Source organism: Notamacropus eugenii, chromosome 1, assembly GCF_028372415.1.
Source record: "Notamacropus eugenii isolate mMacEug1 chromosome 1, mMacEug1.pri_v2, whole genome shotgun sequence".
In the NCBI taxonomy this organism is placed as follows: Eukaryota; Metazoa; Chordata; class Mammalia; order Diprotodontia; family Macropodidae; genus Notamacropus; species Notamacropus eugenii.
The window spans coordinates 214,995,936-215,009,148 of record NC_092872.1 but is presented as its reverse complement, the minus strand read 5'-3'; the positions used below and the strand labels follow the sequence as shown (position 1 = coordinate 215,009,148).

The following is a 13,213-nucleotide window of genomic DNA, read 5'->3' as shown; positions in this document are numbered from 1 at the left end:
TGTCTCTAGGATAAAATCCAATTTCCTGAGCTTGGCATGTAAAGGCTTCATGAACTCTTAGTTCTAGCCATATTGTCCCACTAGCACTTCGCATTTCCTCTTCCACATCCATGTCTTTTTTGAGGGCATCCATACAATGCACTCCCTCCTCACCTTCACCTTTTGAGAGTCCTTAGCTTTCTTAAGAGTTTCTAGCGCAACTCAAGTGCCACCTCCTATAGGAAGTATTTCCTGAATTCCCCCTAATTGTTAGTGATGCCTCCCTTCTCAAATGACCAGGTTTTCATTTATCTGATTGCATATTTTATCCCTACCTGAGAATGTATACTGATCATGGAAAGGGATTATTTTTTTCCATTTTTTTTCTTTGTATGCTCAGTGCCTTGCACGCAGCGGACATTTAATAAACTTCATGAATTGACATGATAAGTTTAAGGATTCTGAAACTTTTATTACCAATAGAATGGAACAAATTTTAAAGAACCCAAAAAACAAAACAAAAACAATAGACTGGGGTTTGCAAACAGCATAGTGGAATGGAGAAATAATGAACTGGGTTGGAATGCGGGAAATCGAATAGAAGAGAGGGTCTGAGAAGAGGTAACATGAGTATGCCAATTGCATCTAAGGTTGTGAGACTGGTTTTTGTCTCTGAATCACAAACTGGATAAAATTCTATACGCTGCAGTATGATTAAAAGGCTAGAAGGACTAACTTGGTGAAAGATTAAAATAATTAAATTTGCAATAGCTTGGCTAAGTGCTCACTATAAAGGGAACTGAGTAAGACAAAGAAACTGTCTTTACCTATCTGTAATCACTTAAGTTGGAGCAGAATTAGGGATATGCAAAAGGATAAAATTAGTGATAATGGAAAATGTAAGCTGAATAACTGGAAAACTTACTGGCAATTAAATCTATCAAACTTTACCCATATATTCAATTCTTCTTCAGTCATGTCTAACTCCTCATGACCCCTTTTGAGTTTTCTTTTTGGCAAAGATACTGGAGTGCTTTGCCATTTCCTTCACTTTATAGATGAAGAACTAAGGCAAACAGGTTAAGTAACTTACTAGGGTCACACAGCTAGTAAGTGCCTGAGGCTAGATCTGAACTCAGGAAGATGAGTCTTCCTGAGTCTAGGCCTTGCCCTCTGTCCACCATGCCACCTAGCTGCTTCTAAAAGTGGTTAGAAGTATGTTATTCTAAACTAGGTCCAAAAATAATTAAAGAAAAACAGTAGACACTGGTCCCTGGAATAGGCATCAGTTATTGTTCCTGCTTGTTTTATAATCTATAATATCTAGACTGATTTCCTATTAGATGAATTTTAAAGAACTCAGTCTAGCATTTATGGCTTTCCTTCAACTGAGAGTCAAGTGCATGTTAGTATACCACCTAAGCATGTCTAAAATGAGGATGATAAACTGGTTGTCTGTTCTTGCTTTTGGTACGAAAACAGCAGGAAGGGCACAGTGGCATCTTGGGCAGCAACAGTATACCAATGAATAAAGCCACTAGGTAGTATAGCAGAAAGTGCACCACATTTGGGACGTCTGAATTCAAATCATACCTCAGATGTTTACCAGCTATGTGACAAGTCATGGAAGCGCTCTGTGCCTCTGTTTCCTCTTCTATAAAGTGAAAGTCCCTTCTAGTTCTAAATCCATGATACAGTGACTGCTGGGGGTTACCATGCTCTGTACTACATCAATGCTTCTCAAACTAGAAAGTCTAAACTCCAAAAAAAGTCACCAAGAAATTCTGAAGGTATTATGGACACGAGTATTACATGGTATTCCAAAGAGGTATATGTCCCTTCCTTTAATAGGGAGAAGCTTATGGAACATAAATATAAAAAGCTCTCAAAGGGCTCACGGGACAAAAAAATTAAGAACTACTGGTCTTGATGAATATCTTTTTCTAACTATTCCTAAGTTTAAAGAAATAACAAATATAATTAGGACCCCTCACATGGCTTTATTTTGTCTTCATTGTGTAAGGAATCTCTTCCCACAAGGCTTTGGTTCATGGGTTTCCTAAGCAATCCTGGCATATACTATGTGAATAGATAAAATCAACAGTATATTTTGCTGACGTGGAAATTTTGGAGGAAAATATCACAGAATCACAAAATATTCAAGTAATGGCTTAGCAAATAGAACATGGAGTCAGGAAGACCTGAGTTCAAATCCTAGGTGACTAAATTACCCTCTCTGAGTTTATTTCTTCTTCTGTAAAATACAGATGATAATAAGTCCACCTCTGTGTTATTACCAGGATAAGAAACTCCTCTGTGAGGAAACTTCCTCTCTCAATTGCAGTGTCCATACCAGTAACTTTTGTGATATGGTCTTAGAGTTGCCTGGGCCAGAGCATAATTAACTGACTTAACTGGAGTCACAGAGCCAGTACATATCAGAGGTAGGAGTCTAAGCCAATCTCTCCTCTTACAAATGTGAAGCTATATGAATATCAGTACTTAATTATTATCCATTAAACTGGAAGGGCCCTCAGAGATTATCTAATCCAATCTTTTTATTTTATACCACTCTGGATTTACAAACCCCTCTCTCTGACCATCTCTGAGAGCTAGCTATTCATTCTCAGGCAGGGTCAGATAAACTGACCTAATACTAAAGTAAAATGGCTGTGGATACCATTTTACCTTGGAGTAGGAAGATTGGATAATAGCTACAATGACAAAATTCATTCATTTAGTACCTACTATACAGCAAAGCACTATGCAGAGGTGACCCTCAGGTTACTGGGACTTGATTATTCAATATCAACTTTCTTTTGGAAAGAAATTTCACTTATCACCTCCAAATGGGAGGTTATAGCAGTGATAAATTGAAGAGCTCAACAGCTGAAATCAGTGACGCTTTTTATATTCAGAGTAGACTCAAACTAGGGAGCTGGAAGTGTTAAGAGTCAAGAGTTAAGGCAGCCAGGTAGGAGTCAGGAAGAACTGAGTTCAAATTCTGACTGAAACACTTAAAGAGTTGTGTAAGTCTAGGCAAGTCACTTAGCCACAGTCTGCCGCAATTTCCTCATCTTTAAAATGGGGATAATAATAGCACCTGCCTTCCAGGGTTGTTGTGAGGAACAAATAACAATAATTGTAAGGTGCTTAGCACAGTGCCTGGAACATAGTAGACACTATATAAATGTTAGCTACTATTACTACCTACCTAACTCAGCCCATATCTGTGAACTCATATTACTAGATTTTTCCTTCAGAAGCCATAGTAAATGGACTTAGCTACTAATAGGGTGTTAACTAGTGGAACTGACTCCAAACTCTAGTTTTTAGTCTCCTTTTTCTCCCTCCTGAAACATCCTCACCTATCTATAAAAACACTAGCAAATCTGTTCCAAATCATGTTTATTTATTGTCTTCTATTTCATCTATAAATGTTCTTAGGATAAAATGGCTTAGCTAGGACCTACGCCAAGCTTTCTACGGATTTGTTTAACTTCCAATTTTTGTTATTATCTTGTAAAGCAATACTGCTAATAATTACTAGTGATACAGCTGGTAATCTTTCAACGAGTATAACTAGTGGCTGCCATATCTCTGCACTGGGTAAGAAAGACAAATGTCTGATGGCTGAGGGTTGTTTCCACACTCTTCTAGATCCTTCTTTATAATGACTATTCTGTCCTAATCATATTTTTTTAAACAAATGGTAATGAGCCAGTACCTTTACTTTCATCCATTCCTCATTTTAGGGAGTCAACATCTTTATTATACACCTTGGTTAGACCATCAATATATACATGAAATGTCTTCTCAATTTTATTCTTCAAATTTACTATCAATTTTTGCTATCAATTGCTTTGCTCTAGCCTGTTGATGCATATAACTGATTTTGAAATGATTTATGTAAGTAACCACATCCAAGATTACATCTCAGACAGAACCTGTCTTCTTATGTTTTTTGCCATTTTTTGTGATATTCAGGGCTTTCCAACTTTCTTCTTAAAGAGTATTCAGGATATATATAAATATATGTGTGTGTGTGTCTGTGTGTGTGTGTGTCTGTGTGTGTGTGTGTGTGTCTGTGTGTCTGTGTGTCATGAGGCTTAAAAGTAGTATATAGGCCTCTGTTCTCTTTTATTTCTTAATCCTGACCTACATTATAACCAATGTAGTTTTTAGCTACTCTCCTATATTTCCAATGAAGTCACTAAGGAGGATATATGTTGACTCAGAAGATTTTGAATTTTTTTAAAAAAAAAAGGTTTACAGCAACAGACTAGCATGTAAGTTGCAATCCTTCTTACGAAGGTCTGTCTGCTTATGCTCATCATGAGGACTATAAGGAAATAACCAAATGGCCCATGAACTGTTTGTTGTTGTCTTGCAATAACATTCCCACACATTCTTCAGGTAACCTTAATCACCGCCTATGTGGAATACCTGAGTCATCATTTCACTTAGACATAGGTTCTTTTATTTGTAACAAGAACATCTCCCCAGTACAGTAAGCACCTTGAAGGCAAGAACTATTTCATTTTGAAACAGTGCTTTGCACATAGGTGCTTAGTAAACAGTTGTTAGATGGAATAGAAATATTAATAATTCAGTTCTGACTCAGTGATCACTGGGCAAAAATCATTCCTTAAGAGCATCAAGAGGTAAGTTATTAGTCATAATAGTCTAACAACTATGTGACATTAACAGCCTCTGCCCCTTTTTCCACCACTTTGACCACTTTGACTGGGGCAGGAAGCCAAACAGGACTGAGGATTACTTTGTAATTATATGTGTTTTTATGGGCTTCTATCACATAAACATTCATCAACTAGAGGTTGGCCTTCAGTTAGTCTGTGTTATTTTAGCTAGGTTGGTCCTTAGCTAGAAGAGAGTCTATTACCACCAGGCCTCTACCAAAAACATTTCTACCTTGATAAGACCTGTCAGAGCTGGGCTCTAACAAACAACATAGCCTTCAAAAGCACAGGGTCAATCAATGCCATTACTAAGAATAATGTGCTCCCAAAGTCAAAGATAAAAGATCCAATATTTACCAAAATATTAATAGCAGCACTCTGGGTGGTAGCAAAGAACTGGAAACAAAATGAGTGTCTATGGATTGAGTAATGACTGAAGAAACTAAAGCATATGCCTATAATTTAATACTCCTATGCAGTTTTTTAAATGGCAAATAACTACAAATTTAAAGAAACTTGGGAAGATGTGTATGAACAGAACATAAAGGAAACAAAGGAAACAATATATACACCTACAACATAAATGAAAAGATCACTAAAAGGAAACTGAATGATGAGTAAAGGAAAACAATCAATATCACTGTAGAAAACTTAATAAAACATACTACTTTCTTTACAGCAGAGATCTGGGGATCTATTAGAAGAAAATTATAATACCGTTAGTTATTGTCCCTGTTGGATGTTTTTGCTTGTTTTTTCTTTGTCAAAAAGGAAGGTTCAACCTGTAGGTGAGAGAGGTGGGAAATGACTTTGATATAAAGACAAAAGGCATCAATAAAACATAATTTTTTAAAAAAAGAACTCAGGGTCTCAGCCACACAATAATGAAGCACCAAAGTGTAGGACTTCCGGGGTAGTGAACTAAGAAGCAGGAATACACTCCTACGTTAAAAAAAAAAAAGCCAGTAACTTGTTCTTAATCTATTTCTCAATTTAATACAAGTTTGTAGGATTTAATAAAATTCATTAGCTTCATTTCATCTAGACCTGATTCATCAAGACCCTCCAAAATTTGAGATTTTGTCTAACTTGAAAGATGTGGTAACATAATTAAACATTAGTTTCTATTTAGCGTTCTTAACAGTCCACTTATAAATAATGTATATAAAGCAATCTGTAAACTGTAAGGTACTATATAAATGTAAGCTGCTATTATTATTATGCTTATAACCAAATATGTTAACTTGCGTACCATCAACCCACACTGATCACTGTTTCTTTTCTTAGCTAAATTGATTTTCTCCGGCTTCTCACTTCTCCTTTCCTTCCAAATGATAATCCTCATTGCTGATGAACAGCAATGAGAGCAACAGTGCTATAAACTATCCCAGATGGACAGAATATGATACACATAAACAGCAAAAAAAAAGCCTAGATGTAGCTACCCTGAAAAGGAAGTTGAGTAAGTGGTTCTTTATAAAAACAGCATATAACACATAAACTGGCTTGGAGTGGCACACAATTTAAAAATACCAAGTATGAAAAATAAATTTAGTAACCAAAGGAAAGCCATGTTGGACCATAGATCAGGAATTTTAGAGCTGAAAGAGGACTTATTAAAATACTCTGCATACATATTATTTTTAAAATGTTATTTTTGCTTTTCCCTTTTATTTTTATTTGACACAGTTTTTAACCAGATTTCCTCAAATGACAGGGAAGTAGGTGCCATCAGAATGAGACTGTTCATGCTGGAAGTCATGACAGCACCATTTGGTGTAAACAGCAATGGATTTAGATTTATTATGACCTGGGTTCAAATCCTAAGCCTGCAAACTACTACCTGTGTGATACTGGACAAATCCTTATCTCTTGAATCCCAGTTTCCTCATCTGAAAAGTGACAAAAATGCATTAGAATATCTCTAAGGTCCCTTTTAGCTCTAAAATTATCATTCCTCATGTTCCTCAACTTGCCCTCAAGTCTCTCTCTTACCTATACGCACCTCATAATTTCCAAGGCTTCCTTTTCACCAATTTTCCACTGGTATTAATTAAGAAGGAGGATAGAAATCTTGGCTTGAATTTGAGAGCATAATTCTTATCTACTTTCCTTTTTTTTTCTCTAGTCATGGATTCCTTCTAACACCCCAGGAAAAGGGGAGCATAAAACAGTACAACCCTAAGGCAACACTAACACCCAGGAGCTTTGAACTGGTCCAACCACTCCTGAGAACAATTTGGAACTATGCCCAAGGGGCAATAAAACTGTGTATACCCTTTGACCCAGCAATACCACTACTAGGTCAGATTCCTAGAGAAATCAAAGAAAAAGGGTAAGGAGGTAGATATACAAAAATATTTCAGCAGCTCTTTTTGTGGTGGCAAAGTACTGGAAACTGAGGGGCTGCCCATCAATTGGGAAATGGCTAGGCAAGTTGTGGTAATGATTGTAATGAAATACAATTTTGCTGTAAGAAATGAGGAAGGGAATGGCTTCAGAATAACCTGAGAAGACTTAGATGAGCTGACGCAAAGTGAAGTGAGCAGACCCAGGAGAACATTGTTCATATTAACAGCAATATCATAACGATCATCAAACGTGAAAGACTTAGCTACTCTGATCAATACAATGATCCACAACAATTCCAAAAGAGTTGTGATGAAAAATGCTATCCACCTCCAGAGAATCGATGGACTTATGAAATGAAGGTAAAAGCATATGTTTTTCATTTTCTTTATTTTTCTTGCTTTTTTGGCAACACAACTAACGCGAAAATCTATTTTGAAGGACTTCACATGTGTAGTGTGTATCATGTTTCTTGACTTCTCAACAGGTAGAAGAGGGGGTGAAGGGAGGTAAAGAATTTGAAACTGAAAATAAAAATTTAAAAATAAAAAAATAATTATATGAAAAAAATATTATCACCAGATCTGTATGTTCAGATATAATAAAAGACAGACCTTGTATTACAGAACTTCACTCCTTTCTCCAAAACTCTGCCTCCAATTCTAGTTAAAAAAAGGTAAAGTGATATAACTATAAGAAAACCAAGAAACTTCCACTCATTTACAGTCTCTGCTATTTGGCAGTTTCACAATGCCTGACACTGAAAGCCTGCAGTCTCCAGCACTTCTTATCAGGTATCACCAGCTCAAGACCAGACAGGTTTGGAACACAAAAGAAAAACAATCAAAATGACAGTTATTAATATAACTGAAGAGTGAATGTGAAGAATGGTAGGTACAGACACAGTGAGAGAAGACAGCGAAAAACAGACTTTGTAGGCTGAGAGCAACGGACACATGTTTTCTAAGGGAGGGGTCTCCCAGGAGCCACCAAGTGGAGATTTGATGCTGCTGCGTAGAGGAGGACATCACCTAACTTCTTTTGCATCTAAGGCTCTGACATCTGTAACTTCTCTGTCATTCAGCAAGCACTTCAGGATTACTAGGTTTTCCTTAAACCTGCTGGGTTCACAAATGCTCGGCTCTAAACGGACCCTCCCTCCTCCAGATATCTGCACAATTCCTAGAGGAAGATGTGGTAGAAGTGGGGGTCTCCCCTCAGAAGTAAACAAGTCTTCTTTCTTTTCTCTCCCTGAAGACTAGCAAGAGACTGCAATATACACCAGCAATTCAACAATTAGCAAGAAATCCTATAAACTACAGTTTAGGACAGTGGTTCTCAAACTATGACCACCAGTTGTATTTCAGGGGATTTCTTGGAGTATTTAAGTTGATGGTATGGCAATTTCTATTCTTTTATTTCTGGCATGAGTTCATTTATTTCTGATGTCCATCATCTGTGTCTCATCAAAAGCATGTCAGCAATCTCTCCAGTTTATTGAGGACTTGGGGTTGCATTTGTTGGTTTTTTGGTTTGGGGTTTTGTTTTGGCTCTGGTAAGCACAAATAGGTAGCACAAATGATCAGTGGAAGGTTTTGCCCTCAGTGAAATGGTCCATAGACCAAAAACCATTGCATACTACTAGTTGGAAGGCTCTATTTCTTATTATAGTTCCTTATTCTTTCAATTCCAATGGAAAGGGAATGAAGAGGAATGGTGTGAAGAAACTAGTTGTTTAGGAACTATTGAAACATCATAGTATATATATGTTGTCTATAGCTGGTTAGTTCAGGGTGATAATGAAGTCAAGGTCATGTGTTCAATCCCCCTGTGGGCCAATTAGCCTTGCTCTGATCCATATTTCCACTTTCAGAGACTCCACTCCTAACCCCAGCCAGCAAATGTCTACACTCTGCATAAGAGGAACTAGGTAAAAGAAAATAGATGAATTAGCCAAACTCATCACCACTACCAGAAAAACAATTTAAAGAGCATACCTTACTGATAATGGTTCAGTAACAACATCTACATAAACACATGGTCACTGAATATTTACTGAGTACCAACTACCTTTATGTGCTAAAGGTGAGAATGCTCTAACCTTCCAAAGAGGGGAAGGATGTCTCAGAAAAGTAAAAGGCATTCACAGAACAAAGATCTAAAACAAAAGCTGAATAACATCCACTAAAGCACACAAAGCAGATGTGGATGGAAATAACACTCTCTTCCTTAGCCCTCATGTGCAAGCACATTATGGGAAAAAAATAGCACACTATTCCTAATTCATCCTGTGAGCGAAAATGCAGCTGGCAAGACAGAGATGTATTGATAGGAAACCAATACGTTTTCCAAACACCTGGCTCTGCATATATCAGGGCACAGTTAGGAATATAAATATATAACAGGGCTCCTCATCCTAAGACTTTTCTTTTTTTACCCCCTAGCAGTCCAAAATGAAAGTCTAATTTCTCCCCTTTCTTCATTAAATCATCCTCTTCCACTTGACATTCATACTTGGGCTCACCTAAACTACCACTCTGGTTGATAACTCCACTGATAAAAACTGGAGAAGGGGGGAGGAAGAGGATGAGAGGAGAGTACACCCTCTTACACCTGCTTCTACCTCAATCTACTGGACCTGTGCCTTCAAGCATTTTATCTCCATGTCAGATATTTTCTTCAAACTGGGGGTCAAGAATTCTTTACCTGTATAAAAATTAATATGCAAGTTACAAAAAATATAGTTGTAATGCTACTTCAAGCTATAATGTGCACTCTGTTACTACCAGTCATGAAAGTAACTATAGACAGTTCCATTTCGAGGAACTAGAGAGAAAGCAGCATTCCACATCTTGGCAAAGGCTACATCCTACCCCCATGATCACACTGGTTTTGAGCATGGTCAAAGTCACATCTCATCTAATAGTAGGTGGACTTCAAGAGCTGCTCTGCCCCAAAATTTATCATTCTATTCACACCAAACTGTAGGATGGAAATCCTAAATAGAGCAAAACAAACATCTGACCCTTCCCCGAGCCAGTATGCTACACAGTAAATAAAATGGAGGACTAGAAGTTAGGAAAATCTGGATCATAAGCCAGCCTTAGACATTCTTTACTTGGTATTTGAGCTTGGGCAAATCCCTTAACCTCTCTGAGCCTCAGTTTCCTAATCTGGAAAATGAAAATCACAGACCCTATTTCATAGGATTGTTGATATCAGATGAAATGTTATAAAGTACACAAAAACCTTAAGTGCTCTATAAAGATGTGTAATTATCATTCCTTAAATTAAATGCAAGGCTATATAGCTTTAAGACCCCAAAGTGACTAAAGACATTCAGTTAAGAGTATCATCACACTTCCTATCAGTAAATGTTATTATCATTTCCAAACAGAAATGGAAAATTAAACTTCAGCAAAATGATTTCTCTGGGGCTTTTCTGCTCTACCTATAAGGTTGTGCTCTCTAACTCTATTTTAACTGTTTTTCATTCAATGACTTCAAGAATGGTCACAGCTTTACTAACATTACCCATGAACAGTCCTAAAAATCAACTGAAGGGAAAGACTGGAGGTAAAAAATCCCAAACTCTCCTTTATTGATAAGGAAACTAAGATACAAAGATGTGACCTGCCCAGTCCTGTAGTGAGTCAATTAGAAAAGAAACTAGACTGGAACCAGGTTATTTATGTTCAGTGCTTTAAATACGAGACTTACACAGACACAAATAGACAGATGGTACCTGATTCCAGATGATGGGTGGTCACTTATTATAATCATTACTATGGCCAAAAATGGAATTTACTGAGAACCTATGTCGTGCCCAGTATAGTCAAACTGTTCATCAAGGTAGGACTTACTTGTGTACATAAACAACTTGAGAATACAAGACATGGAATAGTTAGGTGCTAGGTAATATCCTGCAGGCAAGTGTATAAGGAATTCAAAGGAGGGAATGACTCCTGCAAGGTTTCAAAGCAGAGGGAGAAACCGAGCTAAACCTTTCAGCACAGGATGTGACAAGGTAACATGGAAAGGGGAGTGGGAAGGCATTCAAGGCTGGAGGTCAAGAGGAGACAAAGGAGGAAGGGAGAAAATTAGCAGGGTCCGTGGGAAACAGCCAGGAGGTCCCAGAGGGAGACGGTGGGTTCTAGAGCCTGCCAACGGCAATGATAAAACTGGTGCTTTAGAAGGAGAAATCTGGTGGTCCTGGACAAGGCGGATTGGGAGAAGAAAGCTGGAAGGCTAGAGAGCAGCGATAAAATAATCAGATGGGAATCCTCTCTGGCAGCTAGAATCACCAAAACCTGAATTCCAATCCGGCCTCAGTTTCTTCATGTGTAAAATGGGGTAACAGTAACACCTCCCCCAGAGTTGCCGAGATAATACTTGTGCTCCCCCCGAGCCTCTGCCATCCGGGGGACACAGCGGGCACACGAGGCTCCCAAAGTAAAGGAGGGGGGAGGTCGTTCCAGCCCCGACAGTCCTGGGCCTCGCCAGCCTCGGCCAGCAGCCCGGGGCGCCCAAGAGAGGAAGGACCCGGCTGCGGCCTGGGGAAAGCGCAGGGGGAGCCCGGGCAGGGGACGGGAAGCGCAGTCTGCGCAAGGAGGAGGCTGGGTGGGGTCGGGGGAGGCGCTGCCCGCCCCCGGGGCACTAGAAACGTCCCTTCAGGGGCGCCGTCCGGCGGACAAAGCGGCGTACGGCCGGGCCGGGCCTGGTGGGAATGGAAGTTCCGCAGCGCGACGCCCCGAGGGGATGTGCAGGGGGGGTGGGAGGTGGAGAGAGGAGAGGCGGGCGCCGCCCTCTTCCCTTCCTCCTTCCCGCCCACCCCGTAACCTCCGCCCGGGGCCTCCCCCCCTCCCACGGCATCACGTGGGGCGGAAAGCGCTCCTCAGCCTAGGGGGAGAGGGCTCGAGAAGCCTGGTCCCCGGCCTTAGGGGGAAAACAGAGCCTCGGCCAGGGGCGGGAAGGGACAAGACGAGACGGAACAGGAGGAGGAGAGCCCCCCTCCCCGGAGCGGGGTGAGGAAATGGGGTCGAGGGGGCAGGGCATTTACCCGGCGCCGCCAGCCATCTTCGCCGCTTCCGTAGGCTCCTCGGCCGGCGCGCGCTTCCGCTCGCGCCGTTGTCACGCGCGCCTGAACCCGGGCCCTCGGCCCTGTCCCCGCCCCCCCGCTTCGCGAGGCCTGCTGGGAATTGTAGTCCCTACGGAGAAGGCAGAGAAGAGCTGTGCCCGAAGCGAGGCCGGAAACTCCCCCTGAAATCCCACCTTCTCCTGGCTAGGGCCCTCTTTCTGTTGCTTATCTTCCATTTATCCTCTACGTGTCCTGTTTGTACGTAGTCTTTCCAGGTCGTCTCTCCCTTTGGACTGTGAGCTCCTTGAGAGCTGGGACTGTCTGCTGCCTCTCTCTGTGTCCCCGAGCTTGGCACATAGTAGGCGCTTAATAAACGTTTGTTGATTGACTCTGACGCTGTAGCGAGCCCTCCCCGGCTTGTGAGAGACCACGTTCTGTGTGGTCATTTACACACCGGTAATCCCCAAACGTTCCAATCTGGGCTTGATTTATTGTTACATTAATTAACTAATGAAATTGTTAATCATGCAAGTTAAACTTAAAAGAGCGTGCACACGTCCCCTCCCCCATCCCATTATATTGCTCTATAAACAGTACTGAAATTCAGCTGGAACTCTGGGAACCAAGTCATCCTGGGACTGGGAGCCTAGGAAAGAGCCACGAGAAGTGGCATTTATATATGTTAACGCTTTAAGGTTCACAAAGCCCTTTGCAGCCTTTATGTCATTGAGAGAGAGAGCTAGAGGAGAGCCCCCGGGGTGGAGTCTCGGGGTAACTGTCTTGTTACCAAACCTAAAAGGGGGCAGTTCTTGAGCTCCCCTCCGCAGGGGCACGAGCCTCTCCTAGACCGCCACACAACCTCAGAGTTAGAGAACCTACTAGCCCAGCCTCTAACTCAGAGGGAACCTCGACTACAGCCTCCACCTCAGCTCCTTTCTGTCTCGGTGATGCTGAGCGAGTCACAACCTGTGCGCCTCAGTTGCCTCACCTGTAAAACGGGGCTATTAACAGCAGCAACCTCCCAGGCTGGTTGTGAAGATCAAATGAGGTAACATTTGTAACGCTCTTTGCAAGCAAGAGCTATGATAAATAGTAACATTGTCTATGT

General features: G+C 40.7%; 1 protein-coding gene across 8 annotated transcripts in view; it reads right to left on the bottom strand.

Moving 5' to 3' along the window:
- The window catches only part of R3HCC1L (R3H domain and coiled-coil containing 1 like), a 102,854-nt gene extending 90,683 nt beyond the window's left edge, over positions 1-12,171 (bottom strand). For 4 of the 8 annotated variants that reach the window (XM_072626860.1, XM_072626829.1, XM_072626825.1 and 1 more), the window contains exons 1-2: positions 12,088-12,171; positions 5,397-5,461 (exon numbers count right to left, since the gene is read on the bottom strand). The gene's annotated coding sequence lies outside the window, so the exon portion shown is untranslated. Of the gene's footprint in view, positions 1-5,396; positions 5,462-7,642; positions 10,422-12,087 lie in introns of those variants that run through there. The other 4 variants (XM_072626857.1, XM_072626848.1, XM_072626838.1 and 1 more) reach the window with 3 other exon arrangements.
- Positions 12,172-13,213: the final 1,042 nt, after the last annotated feature.